Here is a 16,633-nt window from a genome sequence, read left to right on the forward strand (position 1 = left end):
CAAATGGAAACCAATAGTTATTTCACTGCTCACTATACATTGTTATCACATATAAAACCCACTGTTATTATTTAAACGTTTGTGATCATTAATTTCAATGATTTTGGATAAAAAATGATTTTTAGATGATGTTGCTATCATTAGATAATTCAGTTTCCCATAGACTATAAGGCTATATATAAAATGATAGAATATTAGGGCCACAGAGGGGAAAAAAACACAAGTCATAATATTGTAACCAGTGTTTAAAGGAGGACAGGTGTTAAAATGACAGATGTGGGGCATTTCGTGAAATTGTACTTCAGTATGGTTTCATAAACAAAGACATGCTGATGTGCCAGAATATTAAGTATCACATTGTCATAAGTATCAAAACTGTAAAACAATATGTAGCTTTTCTGCAGAAAGAACCAGCCTCAAATTTATGACTTTATCCTTTCTTCAGTGTGGCCCTAGTACTCTGTCAATAAACAAATACACATTCCATATGAATATAAAACACAATGTGTAACATTATGTTCCTTTATTGAATAAGGACAAAACAAAGCAGGTAAACCATCAGCTCCTTTCGAAACTGAAGTCACAGTGACTCTACAAGATGGAAAGCACAGAATCCAAGCATATTATACAAAATGATACATATCACATTCAAAGGTCTGTATATAACACACCCTGCATGTCTGCACACTAAAATAAATGCAGGACAATCCATACACATCAACTGAACAGACAAATGAATGGATGCAGTAGCCTCCCTGCAGCCTTGTATTACACACAGTATACCGCACAAACATCAAAGAGGCCAAATTCGTCAAAAAACGAACCCAAAAAAACCCAAATTCCTCTGCCACCGCAGGACATATTTAACCAAAATTGAAAGCACACATACTAACTAAAATAATTCAACACATATTGGTCCCTCAGCAGCCGACCACTGTCGTCATCAGGGAAGATTGCCGGATTGTCCCAGTCCATGGCTGGTGGCACTCTGGGGCCCTCCTTCCTCAGGCAGGCCACATTGTGGAGGACAGCACAAGCCACAGTAATATCACATGCCCTAACAGGGCTGACCCTTAATTTGTGAAGGCAGTGAAAGCGTGCCTTCAGGAGGCCAAAGGTCATTTCAACTCTGGCCCTGGTCCTGGCATGGGCATGGTTGTAGGCCTGCTGTGCTTCCTGGGGGTCTGTGAAAGGTGTCAGGAGAAAAGGCTGGCAGCCATACCCCTGTCTCCCAGCAACACACCAGAGAATTCACCTGTCAACACAAAATCTCATCATTACTACCTCATAAACACAGTGATATTCTTGACACAGCCATGATGGTTATAATAGGGGTTGTGTGGCTTACCTTGTGATAGGCACTGATAGATTTCAGAGGCCCGAAAGATTCTGGAGTCATGGACTGAGCCAGGCCATTTTGCCACAACATTGCTGATCACACAGTCAGCATTGCAGACCATCTGAAATCATATGAGGAATATTACACCAATCAATGCACATCACTGGCAATGCAGAGTGTTCGTCAATGGACAATATCAAAAAGTTATGTTCACCTGAACATTAATGCTGTGAAAGGATTTCTATCACAAAATCGGCCTCATGGGCACCTGAGGGGGCTTTTATCCTTATGTGTGTGCAGTCCACTGCACCATGACATTGGGGAAACCTGTCACACAAAAAATGAGTATCCTACTATGGTGTTAACAGTTGTCCTGTAATTGTAGATCCTCTTACCTGCAATCCTATAGAACTCCTCTTTGATGTCACAGAGTCTTTCTGTGGCCAGGGAAGGAGATGAAGACATCTGCTAATGCTTGATAGCCAGACACACTCCTTATTGTGCGGCAAATTGTGGCCTTGTTCAGCTGTTCTGCATCCCCACTGAGTACAGGAAGGCTCCACTAGCAAAAAAGCGCAAGGCCACACAAACCATTTGCTCCACACTCAGTGCATGGCTCCGTGCAGTGCGGTGCTTAATCCTGGGACCAGTAGTCTGCATAGATACCTGATGCCATCTGCAGAAAACCTGTATCTTTCATATGATGGTCATCAGGGAAGGCCAGTGGGTCCAACCGGTCCCTGAAGACCTTTCTCGCCTGAAGTGCTCTCTCAGCACAAGTGCTTCTTCATCCACCACATCTCGCACGAATGGGCATGCCATTGTCAGAGCAGAAAGGAACACACAATTTTGGGCCTTCATATAGGCTAGTGGCCACACCTGGTGCTGGGGGTGGGCAAAAGAGGGCGATGCCTTATAACGATGACTTGGTTGTACTGATTGCTGGGAAAATAAAAAAAACCTTAGAAAGATGCCACCGTCCTGTGTGCTCACAATAGAGGCTCATATGTCATGGCTCACTTGACTTTACGAGAATATACCTAATTTTTATTTTGAGCTGTGTCATCTTCTTGGAGCTGGGGGAGGAAAGAAAAATAATGATTAATACATTTGTGTTACAGTTAGCATACAGTGTACATTGAAGGCATATCTCACTCCCTCTCAAGTTTTTTTATTTCAAGGTCCAGTTTCCTAATTGTCCTCTTTTTTATTTCGGACTCCAGTGCAAGATTTTCCATCTTTTTCTTCTTGTACTGAGATTCTATGTCTGCCAGTTCTATTTGGCGCGGAGGTGGTTGCCATAAAACTTTCTGATAGCTTGTGAGCTCTGTGAACACAATACAATTAGCGCAGCTGGAATTTGGCAGGATGTGGTGTCCTTTATTAATACGCACTATGTTGCCAGGCTGGTTTTCCCACTGTATAGCATCTGGGTCCTGTAAAAGAAATTAGATTTTTGATTTTGATGAGGACTCCTCACCATTGTAGAGTAAATATACTTTCACAGTCTTAACATGATACCTCATGCCTTCTGGAATCCAGAGAGATGGTCTCCTCCTCATCATCGTCTCCATCATGTGCTGTTGCTGCTGCACTGGGGCCTTCACCCTATCACATTTAATCGGATTCATATTGAAGCTAGTAGACAAGACATGCCAGGCCTACAGTATGCCTTTGATGGAGTACTCACTGGATCAGCATCGTCTGGTGCTTGTGCTGGTGCTCTAACAGGAACACAGTGCTGCCAGACACTGCAAGGCAATAGGTAAACCAAAGTCAGACAGTCCAAATTGATTCAATATGAATGGGTTGTATCCCATGTAGAGATGGAAGGACATACCTTGAATGAAGCGGGTGGCATCTTGGGAGAACTATGCTCGTCTCTTTCCCCCAGGGATCCCTCTAAGACGGGCCTGCCTTTATTAGCTCCAAGGCCATGTCCTCTGCTGGGGTAAGGTCAGCCTTTGGTGACCCACCACCCGTGCCTTGTCTGTGGGTATTCTTTTTCACTGCTAAAACAGTACAGACAATGTGTGAGCAGGCACCTTCGGGTACAATATATGCTTGTGCTTTGTTAAATATTAGTCAGGGACCATACCATTCTGCAGAATTGCTGTATTTGATTTTGACCTGCTGCCATGTCCGTTTTGGCCGTTCATGTTTAATCTACACACACACACACACATTTAATGGAGTCACACTACAAAAAATTACTTGGTATTTTTGTCTTGTTTTCAGTAAAAATATCAAAAAATTTATCATAGCTTTATACAGTGTGATGGAGTTACTTTACACAATTTCACTCATATCTGCAGTGCATTTCAATTAAAAATTTAACCGTTTCATAATTACAGTACAACTGCATTTTTGGAGATGTGAATTAAATATTTGAATTTTAATTGTGATGTTTCAGCGGAGCGGTGAGTGTGTAATTGTGCACTACTTACGCATTCAGGCGGTCTGCAATACTTGCCACGCTTTTTCTCTTTGCTTTATCACTGTGGCGGTGTTGCCTTCTTCTTAATTATATCTTTACCTCCTCGTATGCCTCCATGAGGATTTGTGCTCTGACGGGAAAAGTACGCGGCTCTAGTTGCCATGGTAAATCATTAATCTGTGATCTGTGGCGGGGTCTATTTGAGTGAGCCGTGAGCGCGCACCTATCCAGGATTGGTTTCACCTGGCTTAATGAATCCGTGTCTGCTCATCCTGGCTTGGTCTTTGTGCAACCAATTAAGCCTGGACGCACATGTTTTGGCTTCATTGAGCTCAGCTGAGTCATTTATCCCGGATGTCTTAATTCTACTTTTGTGCAACAGCCCCGGACACGAACTTACATACAACGTGAAGAACGCATGAACCAGGAAAACAGACTACATAAACGAACGAACGACACGAACAAACGAAACGAACAAACGAAACAAACGAAACGAAACAACGAAACGAAACGAAACGAAACGAAACAAACGAAACAAACGAAACGAAACAAACGAAACGAAACGAAACAAACGAACAAACGAAACAAACAAAACAAACAAAACAAACAAAACAAACAAAACAAACAAAACAAACAAAACAAACAAAACAAACAAACAAACAAAACAAACAAAACAAACAAACGAAACAAACGAACAAACGAAACAAACGAAACAAACGAAACAAACGAAACAAACGAAACAAACAAACGAAACAAACGAACACCGGAACACCGAACAGTCCCGTGTGGCGTAACATACTGACACAGGAGACAACCACCCACCACAAACAATGTGAAACAACCTCCCTATGTATGTCTCTCAATCAGAGGAAAACGAAAACACCTGCCTCTGATTGAGAGCCATACAAGGTAAATTAAACCTGACACTTAACATAGAACAAACACAGACTGCCCACCCATCTCACGTCCTGACCCACTAAACACAACAATACAAAAGGAAACAGGTCAGGAACGTGACACCTACTCTGTTGTTTATGATTTTATTGTCATGGAGGACTGATTGGGATCATTGCTTGAAAAATAAATGCTGCTCTCATGGAATGGCATGCTTTGCGCACTACTGAAAAGTGCTATTTACATGTGAAGAATGAATGCAATATGCTGCATTTGCATTAGGCCTATTGTTTACCTTTCTGTTAGTGACACTTTGATATCCTGATAATTTGCAACTGTTTAAGTCTATCAAAAGCGCGTGAGCTTGAGCATGCGTCCATTAGGCCTATATGGATTTATTTTTATCAGCACAAAGTACATTGAGCAATAAAAGCCCCATTYGAGGTCTTCTTAATTTAAACTCATTTTGGCAGTATGTGGAGAACAATACCATGGAGAAGGGAGGAACTCCGTCAAACTTTTTTTCCATAGACTAGGATCCACACTATGCAGCTGTTGCTAGAGCACATTTTTAAAGATGCACTATGCAGAAATCGCTCCGCCATTTCCTGGTTGCAAAAATTTGAATATTTTGCTTAATTTCAGTTGACAAAACAAGCATGTATAGTGTAGAGAATCATTGCGCCATCTAAACCGCTGTGAAAAGCAAAACTATTGTCTTTTCAGCTGTTTGAAACTGGTGTACAAAACCCAAAGTAAAAGACGCAAAAACAAAACCTAAGAACAGGAAGCATAGTGATAGTGCACATGGAACAGATATACCGCTTCTTTTACTTGCTTTCAATGAAAATTACAGATCTATAACACACATTTCTATGTGAATTYGGTCGGGTCGCCCCAAAAAGTTACATACAATGCATTTGGAAAGTATTCAGACCCTTTCACTTTTTTCACATTTTGTTACGTTCCAGCCTYATTCTAAAATTGATTAAATAGTTTTCCCCCCTCATCAATCTACTCACAATACCCCATAATGAAAAASCAAAAACAGGTTTTTAGAAATTTTTGCAAATGTATAAACAATTAAAAACTGAAATATCACATTGACTTAAGTATTCAGACCCAATACTCAGTACTTTGTTGAAGCACCYTTGGCAGCGATTACAGCCTTGAGGCTTCTTGTGTATGACGCTACAAGCTTGGCACACCTGTATTTGGGGAGTTTCTCCCATTCTTCTCTGCAGAACCTCTCAAGCTCTGTCAGGTTGGATGGGGAGCGTCGCTGCACAGCTATTTTCAGGTCTCTCCAGAGATGTTAGATCGGGTTCAAGTCCGGGCTCTGGCTGGGTTATTCAACTCAGAGACTTGTCCCGAAGCCACTCCTGCATTGTCTTGGCTGTGTACTTATGGTCGTTGTCCTGTTGGAAGGTGATCCTTCGCCMCAGTCTGAGGTCCTGAGCATTCTGGAGCAGGTTTTCATTAAGGATCTCTCTGTACTTTGCTCCRTTCATCTTTCCCTTGATCCTGACTAGTCTCCCAGTCCCTGCTGCTGAGAACATCCCCACAGCATGATTCTGCCACCACCATTATCACGACTCAGGATATGACCCAGATGCAGACACGGGAGGCGGATAGTACAGTTCTMARATGATTWATTAGAAACACGGGGCAGGCAAAGGGTAGGTTGAGAGCAGGCAGAGGTTCATAATCAGGTCAGAGTCAGGYAGGTACAGGATGGCAGGCAGGCTCGGGGTCAGGGCAGGCAGAGTTTCGTAATCTGTTCAGAGTCAAGCAGGTACAGGGCGGCAGGCAGACTCGGGGTCAGGGCAGGCAGAATGGTGAAAACCGGGAAAAACTAGGAAACAGAAATAGAGAAACAGGAAAGCRGGAAAGAACGCTGGTAAGACCTGGCAAAATAAGACGAACTGGCAACAGACAAACAGAGAGCACAGGTATGAATACACAGTGGATAATGGGAAGATGGGCGACACCTGTAAGGGGGTAGAGACAAGCACAGAAAAAAGTCGTGAAACAGATCAGGGGTGTGAACCATGCTTCCCCATAGGGATGGTATTGGCCAGGTGATGAGCGGTGCCTGGTTTCCTCCAGACGTCACACTTGGCATTCAGGCCAAAGAGTTCAATCTGTGGTTTCATCAGACCAGAGAATGTTGTTTCTCATGGTCTGAGGAATCTTTAGGTGCATTTTGGCTCCAAGCCGGCTGTCCTATGTGGATTGCTGTATGTGCTTTGTTGTTTGGCTGTGAGGAGTTTCAGTAGGGTTCGTCTCAGCCTACTCCTAGACCTATTAACCTAAGGCCTGATTGATGGGCTGAGAGATTGGTTGTCCTTCTGGAGTTCTACCATCTCCACAGAGGAACTCTGGAGCTCTGTCAGAGTGACCATCGGGTTTTGGTCAATTCCCTGACTAAGGCACTTCTCTCGTCGATTGCTCAGTTTGGCTGGGTGGCCAGCTCTAGGAAGAGTCTTAGTGGTTCCAAACTTCTTCCCATTTAAGAATGATAGAGGCCACTGTGGTTCTTGGGACAAGACGTTTTTGGTATCTTTCCCCAGATCTGTGCTCGACACAATCCTGTCGCGGAGCTCTACGGACAATTCCTTCAACCTCATGGCTTGGTTTAGCTCTGACATGCACTGTCAACTGTAGGACGCTTATGTAGACAGGTGTGTGCCTTTCCAAATCATGTCCAATCAATTGAATTTACCACAGGTGGACTCCAATCAAGTTGTAGAAACATCTCAAGGATGATCAATGGGACAGGATGCACCTGAGCTCAATTTCGAATGTCATAGCAAAGGGTCTGTATATTTATGAAAATAAGGTTTTCTGTTTTTTTATTTTTAATAAATTAGCAAACATTTCTAAAAACCTGTTTTTGCTTTTGTCATTATGGGGTATTTAATACATTTTAGAATAAGGCTGTAATGTAACAAAATGTGTAAAAATTTAAGGGGTCTGAGTACTTTCCGAATGCACTGTATTGCAGCTTTACTGGCTGTTGTAACGATCGTCTGTTGAAGAGGTGTGGACCAAAGCGCAGCGGTGGGAAGTGTTCATGCTTTTTATTTCAACTGAACACTTAATACAAAAAAACAAAGAGAATGAACGAAAACCGAAACAGTCCTGTCAGGTGCAGAAACAACAAAACAGAAAATAACTACCCAAGAGCATCGGTGGGGAAAAGCTACCTAAGTATGGTTCTCAGAGACAATGAATAGACAGCTGCCTCTGAATTGAGAACCACACCCGGCCAAACACAAAGAAATACAAAACATAGAAAATGAACATAGAATGCCCACCCAAATCACACCCTGACCAAACCAAAATAGAGACATAAAAAGCTCTCTACGGTCAGGGCGTGACAGCTGTCTACTAGTCGCAAAAACAATGATTGTTAGGCAGCTTAAACTTCTTCAATTCAACCATTATTGGGGTAAAATACACATATACATTTGTGAACAGCCATCCATAACAACCACAATCCATCCGCAAGGCGCAAAAAGCTAAATGAGAGAGCAACAGTGTGATTAAATCATTGTGCTATGCAGATGTTAATGATAACCGTAGGCTACACCACTGCTGTCGATTTACCTCCAAGTGTTTATTCACATTGGATGGTATAATTATTGGATGCTGAGAGAAGACATAGCTTGGACTTTAACCTACAAAAGCCTATTACTGCTCTTTTCCAGATATCCATCAAACACATTTGGTGTGTCATCATAGTGGTCTCTGACTTGTGGACAGACTCGCTCAGGCAGAACAAATTTAAACTTGCGCGTTTTTACCCCCGCAAACATCCTTTCTGAACTTAAAAGTAGCCTAATCCTAGAAGTAACCATCTAGTTTTTCAAAAGTATCTGTAATCTGATTACAATATTTTTTGCTGATAAAGTAAGAGATCGCAGTTACAGTTTTTACATTTTTTTAATCAGTTATATGTAACTTACTCCCCAACCCTTCATATCAAAGTTACAATAGAGTGTTGAGGAGGAGGAGTAGGATCTCCGTTATAGTCATTGGCGCAAGTTTTCTTATGTCAATTAACTTGTGATATTCTTGGATTACTCATTATACTAATATAATGAGTCTGATGTAATCAACAAATACGATAGTCAGTTTAAAAAAGGTTAAGGGTACAAGACTGTGTACATATCTGGCTGTGTTGGCAAAATCACTACATATCCCATTGTCACAATTCCAAGCCCAGTCAGAAACGTCTAGCTAACCTTACACCTATGATGCCGGTGGATCTCAAAACTGAGGGAAAAAAACATAGAAATGATATCATTCGCCACCGTTGTGGTTATTCAACAAAACAATAAATCCTTTTCAAGTGTCTTTCGAGAGAATTTCTTAGTTACATGACTCTAAGCAGTTTTGAAGTTGAGAGTGCAGTATTTATGAAGTATAGCAATGAGAATGGAAAGTAGCATAGATCAGCTCGTTTAGCCAGGGTAAAGTCACCTTGTCCGAGAGACAATTACACGGTTATCAAAACGTCACGTCAGGGTAAGCCTACACGAAACACAGCCCTTTTTTAAAGTGTRGACAAGTATGGAAAAAATGAATGGTGGAAAAACGATTGAAACCATTTCCCTGTTTGATGGCTAGGTTTTATGGGTATTATGACTCATACTGTGATACTCTATACAGTAGCCCAAAATAGGTTGAAGGTAAAACAGTCATTGTAAAGCTTATAGGGACATCTAGTGCCTCTTAGGGAAATTACAACTCATTGACACACACACACACATTACATTCTGTAGGACGTGACCATACATATTACTATGTACCTCAATATMATTTCATGCACACAGTAACACATGTTGGCTATTATGTATTACACACATACATCATTCACATTATTTCAATAACAAAACAGTCAAATTGTCACAATACACATTTCTGTAAATTCCATAATAAACATACTGGACGGATTTGAGATGCCGCTTATCTTCTGTATCCTATTTTACCAGAGCTACATTCACTTTTCCATTTTGAAGTAAGACATTTGGTCTTAACCTTTTTGGAAATTAGGCTAAAGTGCAAAATCACATAAATATGGCCTTGTAGTAGACTGTATTCACCCATTAAAAAAATATGTGTTCTGATGATTCAGAATTTAGACATTCTATCTAAAACATCACCCTTAGAAACATTCGAGGCAACCGTGCGACTATAGTTGAGCTGGAGGAAGGGTGTGTGAAGGCGGAGGGGCTGAGGGCGGAGGGGCTGAGGGCGGTGTGTATGACAATACCCCACCGCATCGGTGGCACATTTCAAGGCGCGCATCATCTCGAGGTCCAACCTCTTCCAAACGCAGTAATGATCGGGAAACTGACCACCGACAATTTCCCTTTTTATCGGAACCTTTAAATGGACTGATGGCAGCCTTGGCAGAATGATATAAAAAAACGGGTTACCACGCAAGGTGACCCTTTAACTGACGGAATATATGGATTGGACCTCATCGCCAGGACAGACCTGGGGCGCGTCTGAAAGGTAAAACACATTGTTCTAGAATGCAGGCTTGAATGATTGAATAGTGGAATGATTGAATAGTGGAATGATTGAATAGTGGAATGATTGAATAGTGGAATATTATTGTTGGCTGGGTTTTGGAATAAAGGTTTAATTTTCGAGGTGGTGGTTTCACAATTGCAGTGATTATTGAGGGTGAAATCGAAAATATTTACTGGAATTGTGTTCTCCACAATAATTGATGCGYGCGCTTGACATATAATTAAGGCCTTGCTCTTAACACATACTCAGCCTAATTATTAGGTGTTGACAGCTGATTTGCGTCATGTCCTCAAAATTCACAAACCGACMATTTCTGGCCTATATATTGGCATCCTTATAACATGCACATACCTATTGATATTGTCTTTTGTATAAAGAAGAACACCATGTCATAAACTCCGGCGCCCTCCAACTATAGCCTATGTCAATTAGGTCATTAATTACATCTTATGGTTTATTTGGCTAGCTAAAGAGGATTGGGGYGGTTTCTATACATTTACTTATCAATACATGGTTTGCTGTTGTACAGATGGCTATGCCAATAGGGGGGTTAGAACGGCCTACTAGTCACGTGACAACCCGATGTGCGCAATGTGTCACATTTGGATACTACAGCATCCTTTTTATAGTTTCTGCCAATCTGGAACTGAGGTTTTTGATGATAGGCAGCCCAATAAATTCACAAGAGGAGAGAGACACAATCAGTGGCAACTGCTGAGCCAATTAGACCCGTATGTTATCTTCAAGGAGGTGTGGAAGAAACAGTGGCATGGCTACTGTGATGTATTGTAGCCTAATTGTCCAGGAAATTTAGAGCGCATGCACACAGCCCTGAACATCACAGTTGTTCCTCATTTGGCGAGTCATGGGAGAATCAAAGTGGGCGGTTTTATTATTTAAAATTCGTTTAGAATTTGTAACCCCTATGCTAACAAAAATGTGGGTCTGAGCAGGGCCGGCACCAAGCATAAGCGACATACGTAGTCGCTTAGGGCCCCCCCCTCCTAATAGTAGAATATACAAGGTTCAATTTCGAAATTTGGTTGTGCATGGGTGGTTTTCCTCTTGTTATGTCAGTCACTGATTAGCCATATCAACTAAACATTTTTAGATTTGTAAGTTAGTTTAGCCAGCTATCTAAACTTGTATTAATCATGGACAAATASCGACCGGGCACGAAGGGCATGTGCCCAGGKACCMTGACCTCCAGGGGGCCCCCGTTGATTTAGGTAGTCACTCTCACTCAGATATCATTAACATGGCATAAGTCTTTGCAAAATTGGTAGACTTGCAGGGAATTAGCTGTAAAACTGCAAAAAATGTCTCTGCCCGATGGCAAAAGTAGTAGAATTGCATGAAATGTGTTATAAAATTGCTAAACTTCTCTCCACCCCATGGCATAATGTGTATGTTCTCTACTCCGATGTTAATGTGTATGTTCTCTACTCCCCAATGTCATCTGTGATGTTTCTACTCCCATGTATAATGTGTATGTTCTCTACTCCCATGTCATAATGTGTAGTGTTCTCTATCTCATGGCATAATTGTGTTGTTCTCTACTCCCATGGCATAATGTGTATGTTCTCTCTCAGCTGCCTCCCCATGGCATAATGTGTAATGTTCTTACTATGATAATGTGTATGTTCTCTAAATCCCATGGCATAATGTGTATGTTCTCTACTCCATGTCATAATGTGTATGTTCTCTAACTCCCATGGTCAATAATGTGTTATGTTCTCTACTCCTGGATAATGTGTATGTTCTTACTCTCCATGGCATACTGTGTATGTTCTTACTCCCATGGCATAATGTGTATGTTCTCTCTCCCATGGCATAATGTGTATGTTCTCTCTCTCCATGGCATAATGTGTATGTTCGCTACTCTCATGGCATAAAGTGTATGTTTCTACTCCCCATGGCTAATGTGATGTTTCTACTCCATGTCATAATGTTATGTTCTCTACTCCATGGCATAATGTCTATGTTCTCTATCCCATGGCATAATGTCTATGTTCTCTACTCCCCATGGCTAATGTCTATGTTCTCCTCCATGGCATAATGTCTATGTTCTCTACTCCAGTCATACTGTCTAGTTTCTATCCCATGTCATAATGTGTATGTTCTCTACTCCCATGTCATAATGTCTATGTTCTCTATCGCTCCATGTCATAATGTGTATGTTCTCTACTCCGCATGTGATAAGTGTATGTTTCTTACTCCCCATGCATAATGTTATGTTCTCTACTCCCATGGCATAATGTCTATGTTTCTACTCCGCATGGATAATGTCTATGTTTCTACTCCCATGGCATAATGTCTATGTTCTCTACTCCCCATGGCATAATGTCTTATGTTTTCTACTATCTCCATCCATTGCATAATGTCTATGTTCTCTACTCCCCATGGCATATGTCTATGTTCTTACTCCCATGGTAAAATGTGTAGTATTGCAGAAAGTTTGCTTTAAAATGCAATCTGTTCTCTACTCCCATGGTAAAATGTGTAGAATTGCAGGAATTCACTTTTAAAAACAAAAACTTTTCCTCCACATCAACTAAAATAATTTACCCTCAAGGTGGGGGGGCCCCAAACAAAATGCTAGGGTGGCCCTGGGTCTGAAAGGGGCAGACTGTTTTGTTTATGTCCCACAGTAGGGCCAGTGGACTACCATCTCACCAGTCTGCAATCAGCAGCTCAGCTGTCCAAAACAACAAGGTTATTTTCTGAACAAGCAACTGATGGAGGCCTGTGTAATCGTAGACTGTGTGGCAAGTTATTTCTACTTTAGTCAACTTGTTATTGTCATGCCTGTTAGGTAAGTCAACAATGCAATGTTACGGTATCTAATAGCAGAATACTAGTGTACTGCTACAAAGCTGATTTCCTTCCTCTGTGAGGGTGAGTCCTCTTGGTTTAGTAATAAGGAAGGCTATCCTCATTTAGAAGTTAGCAGTTATCAGACCATGGTGGTTTGGGTTCTGTGTGTGTTTTGTGTGTGTGCGCGTGTGTCTTTTGTCTTTTAATTAGTTCACACTCTTATCTTTATTGAGGTTTACAGCCACTGATATCACACCCATGGGTTTGTGTGTGTGTGTGTGGTGTGTGTGTGTGTTGTGTGTGTGTGTGTGTGTGTGTGTGTGTGGTGTGTGTGTGTGTGTGTGTGTGTGTGTGTGGTGTGTGTGTGTGGTGTGTGTGTGTGTGTGTGTGTGTGTGCAGGGGCGGTTGGCCATCTGGCATTTTTGGGCAAATGGAGATGGGCTGGTCCAATGGGCTGGGCAATGGCAGATGGCGCCTGTCAACTTTTTTTTTGTGCAATGTTATAATTATCTGCTCCGAGTGGCGAGCGGTCTAAGGCACTGCATCTAGTGCTAGAGGTGTCACTACAGACCTGGTTCGATTCCAGGTGTTTCACACTGGCTGTGATTGGGAGTGCCATAGGGAGCGCAACATTGGCCAGCGTCGTCTGGGTTTGGCGGGGTAGGCAGTCAATTGTAATAAGAATTTGTTCTTAACTGACTTGCCTAGTTAAATACAGGTTAATAAAGGGAGGAGGGGTAACACTGAAAAGCAGCACTGTGTGCTGTTAGTTTTGGGGAGTAGCTGGATTAGCGTGAGTTGTGAAATCCCAGGATTAAACTCAGATATCATTAACCATGGCATAAGTCTTTGCAAACTTGGTAGAATTGCATGAAATGTGTTATAAATTGCTAAAACTTCTCTCACCATGGCATAATGTCTATGTTCTCTACATGTGGCTGCCACCTGACCTCTATCTTCCTTTACTCTCCTCACCTTGAATATCTCCCCTCTCCCATAGAGGTGTAAATGGGGTACTGCTAAAATAACACAGGGGCCTTTTGTGCTGTGGCTATTCCTATGTTCCGTTTGAGAATGCATAGGTACAGTGTGATGCCCAAATGGTCCCACTATATCTGTAAGCAATATTGACACAGAGAGACTCAAATATCTTTCTCTGTGTGTGGTGTTGGTGTGTGTGGTGTGTGTGGTGTGTGTGTGTGTGTGTGTGTGTGTGTGTGTGTGTGTGTGTTGTGGTGTGTGTGTGTGTGTGTGTGTGTGTGTGGTGTGTGTGGTGTGTGGTGCGTGGCGTGCGTGCGTGCGTGCGTGCGTGCGTTGCGTGCGTGTGTGTACATACTCACCGTGTCCCTCTTTGGGTTTTAGGGACAGTGTGTGAAAGAGGGAGTCCTCAGCAGGAGCACAGGTCACATGACAGGTAAGGCCATTTTATTTGGATTCCTGATAGTCCAAAAGCTTAGACTTCCTGGTTTCTGTATTGTCCAAAGTTTGACCCCATTGCAGGGTAAGTAGTGAGTAAGTGATGCACACTTCATATAACAAAGCGGAGCTTTATATCCGAGGGTTTGAACTTCCTCACTCGCACAACGTCACCAAATTGTCACCTGCTACTTCATGGATATATTTGGAATAAAAGGGCGGCAGTGTTTGGGAGGAACATAATTGACATTTCAAATGTCTTTATTCTTTTGGAACTTCTGTTAGTGTAATGTTTACTCTTAGTTTTTATTGTAAATTTCACTTTGTTTATTATCTACTTCACTTGCTTTTTGGCAATGTTAACATATGTTTCCCATGCAATAAAGCCCTTGAATGTAATTTATTTTAATTGAATTGCACATTCTGAGATGGTTCAGAATTCATTCGGCGCCCATCACACTGCACTGTCAATAACACTTTACGTCTCTATAGTATTATTACCGTAATTACCATGAAATAAAAAATGTTAAAAGAATCGTATGTTCTCTCCCCTTCAGGTATGTAGTGATGAAACTGACAACTCACCTTCTCTCCAACCTCACACCCTGAGAGATTTGAACAGGTGAGCTCTCCTCTTCTGATTTAATGATCCAAACTTTGTAGCCTCATTATATTAAACTCATTGTCTCCATCTTGTGGTCCATAATGTACTGTAATGAAGCAGACTGAAGACCAGTCTGTGACGGAGGATTCAGTCTGGTGTTACAGTAAATGATTCAGTCTGGATGTTACAGTAAATTATTCAAGTCTGGATGTTCAGTAAAGGATTCAGTCTGGATGTTACAGTAATGATTCAGTCTGGATGTTACAGTAAATGTTCAGTCTGGATGTTACAGTAAATTATTCAGTCTGCGATGTTACAGTAAATTATTCAGTCTGGATGTTACAGTAAATTATTCAGTCTGGATGTTACAGTAAATGACTCAGTCTGAGATGTTACAGTTAAAGATTCAGTCTGGATGTTACAGTAAATTATAATTCAGTCTACTAAAATAACATTCTGTACAACAGAAATCTGGATAAAACCTATAAACCTCTAAATCAACTAGACCTGGAAGACAGTATCACTGCTTGTTTTCATTGTTCCCCTCTAATCGGGGACCRATTTAGACCTGAGACACCAGGTGGGTGTAATTMATTATCAGGTAGAACAGATCTCGTAGGGTAAGAGTTGAATTCCCCTGACCTATAACTAAGAAGACCCTGCGCACTGCCTAACCATGTGACCAGGAACAACTCTGAGCCCTAGTGACCAGGAACAACTCTTAGCCCTAGTGACCAGAGAAAACTCTGAATCCTAGTGATCAGGTTGGCCATTCAGATCATGTGGATGTGGCATGTGGAATATTGGAAAGTCTTGGTTTTGTAGATTCCTGTCTAAAGCACCTGTTCCAGGGAAATAATCTCTCTCAAAGTCACAAAGTGGACGATTTCTGGGCCCTGAATTCATGCCAAACACACACACACATATACATATATAATGTATATTTCAAAAATAAACCTTTTTGTTTGACCCCACACCATGTGATATGACATACTTCTTTCTTTCTTTCCATTCTCCATCTCTTTAGCTTCACCTCCTATTCCAAACCCCACCACTGTCACTTTATTCACACATCAATCCTCCTCTCCTCCTCTCTTCCTCTCCTCTCCTCCTCTCCTCCTCTCCTCCTCTCCTCCTCCTCTCTTCCTCTCCAACTCTCTCATTCTCTAATCATTCTCAGCACCCTCAAGAACACTTTATAAACTTTCCACGGTTCAAACACATTCCAGATCAGAATAGCTTACTAATGGGAGTCATTCACAAGCCATTAAGCTTATTAAATGTAGATGTTTCTGTTTCGGTGTGTTTGCTGCTCTGGTAAAATGGGATGTGTAGCCAGCTTCTCACCAAAGCAGAGGTTCCACTCTGAAAGAGGGACGCGACCCAAAGCAACCCTCTCTTTCATTGGCGCCCGGCGCTAGCTTCTCCAAGAAGTTACACCTCCACACATACATACCAAACTCAATGCATTATATGAGACGGCGCGTGTTAGTATGTGACAAGGTTCGTAAATGTTATTACAGTTATGTATCCCACGACAGAAACAGATGTATAGTGCGTTCGGAAAGTATTCAGATCC

At 41.8% G+C, this 16,633-nt stretch overlaps 2 long non-coding RNA genes across 3 annotated transcripts; both read right to left on the minus strand.

Moving 5' to 3' along the window:
- Nucleotides 1-508: 508 nt before the first annotated feature.
- On the minus strand, nt 509-1,833 carry LOC139023423 (uncharacterized). 2 transcript variants are annotated; one of them, XR_011474554.1, is made up of 3 exons: nt 1,735-1,833; nt 1,349-1,460; nt 509-1,255 (listed from the first exon to the last, which is right to left on the minus strand). It is a non-coding gene; the product is annotated as an uncharacterized lncRNA (long non-coding RNA). The 2 variants fall into 2 exon arrangements; XR_011474555.1 differs by lacking the exon at nt 1,735-1,833 and adding an exon at nt 1,554-1,581.
- Nucleotides 1,834-2,625: 792 nt separating this feature from the next.
- LOC139023466 (uncharacterized) lies at nt 2,626-3,078 on the minus strand. The gene is made up of 3 exons (XR_011474586.1): nt 2,861-3,078; nt 2,734-2,775; nt 2,626-2,666 (listed from the first exon to the last, which is right to left on the minus strand). It is a non-coding gene; the product is annotated as an uncharacterized lncRNA (long non-coding RNA).
- Nucleotides 3,079-16,633: the final 13,555 nt, after the last annotated feature.

The sequence above is a fragment of the Salvelinus sp. IW2-2015 genome, linkage group LG32, assembly GCF_002910315.2.
Source record: "Salvelinus sp. IW2-2015 linkage group LG32, ASM291031v2, whole genome shotgun sequence".
Lineage (NCBI taxonomy): Eukaryota > Metazoa > Chordata > Actinopteri > Salmoniformes > Salmonidae > Salvelinus > Salvelinus sp. IW2-2015.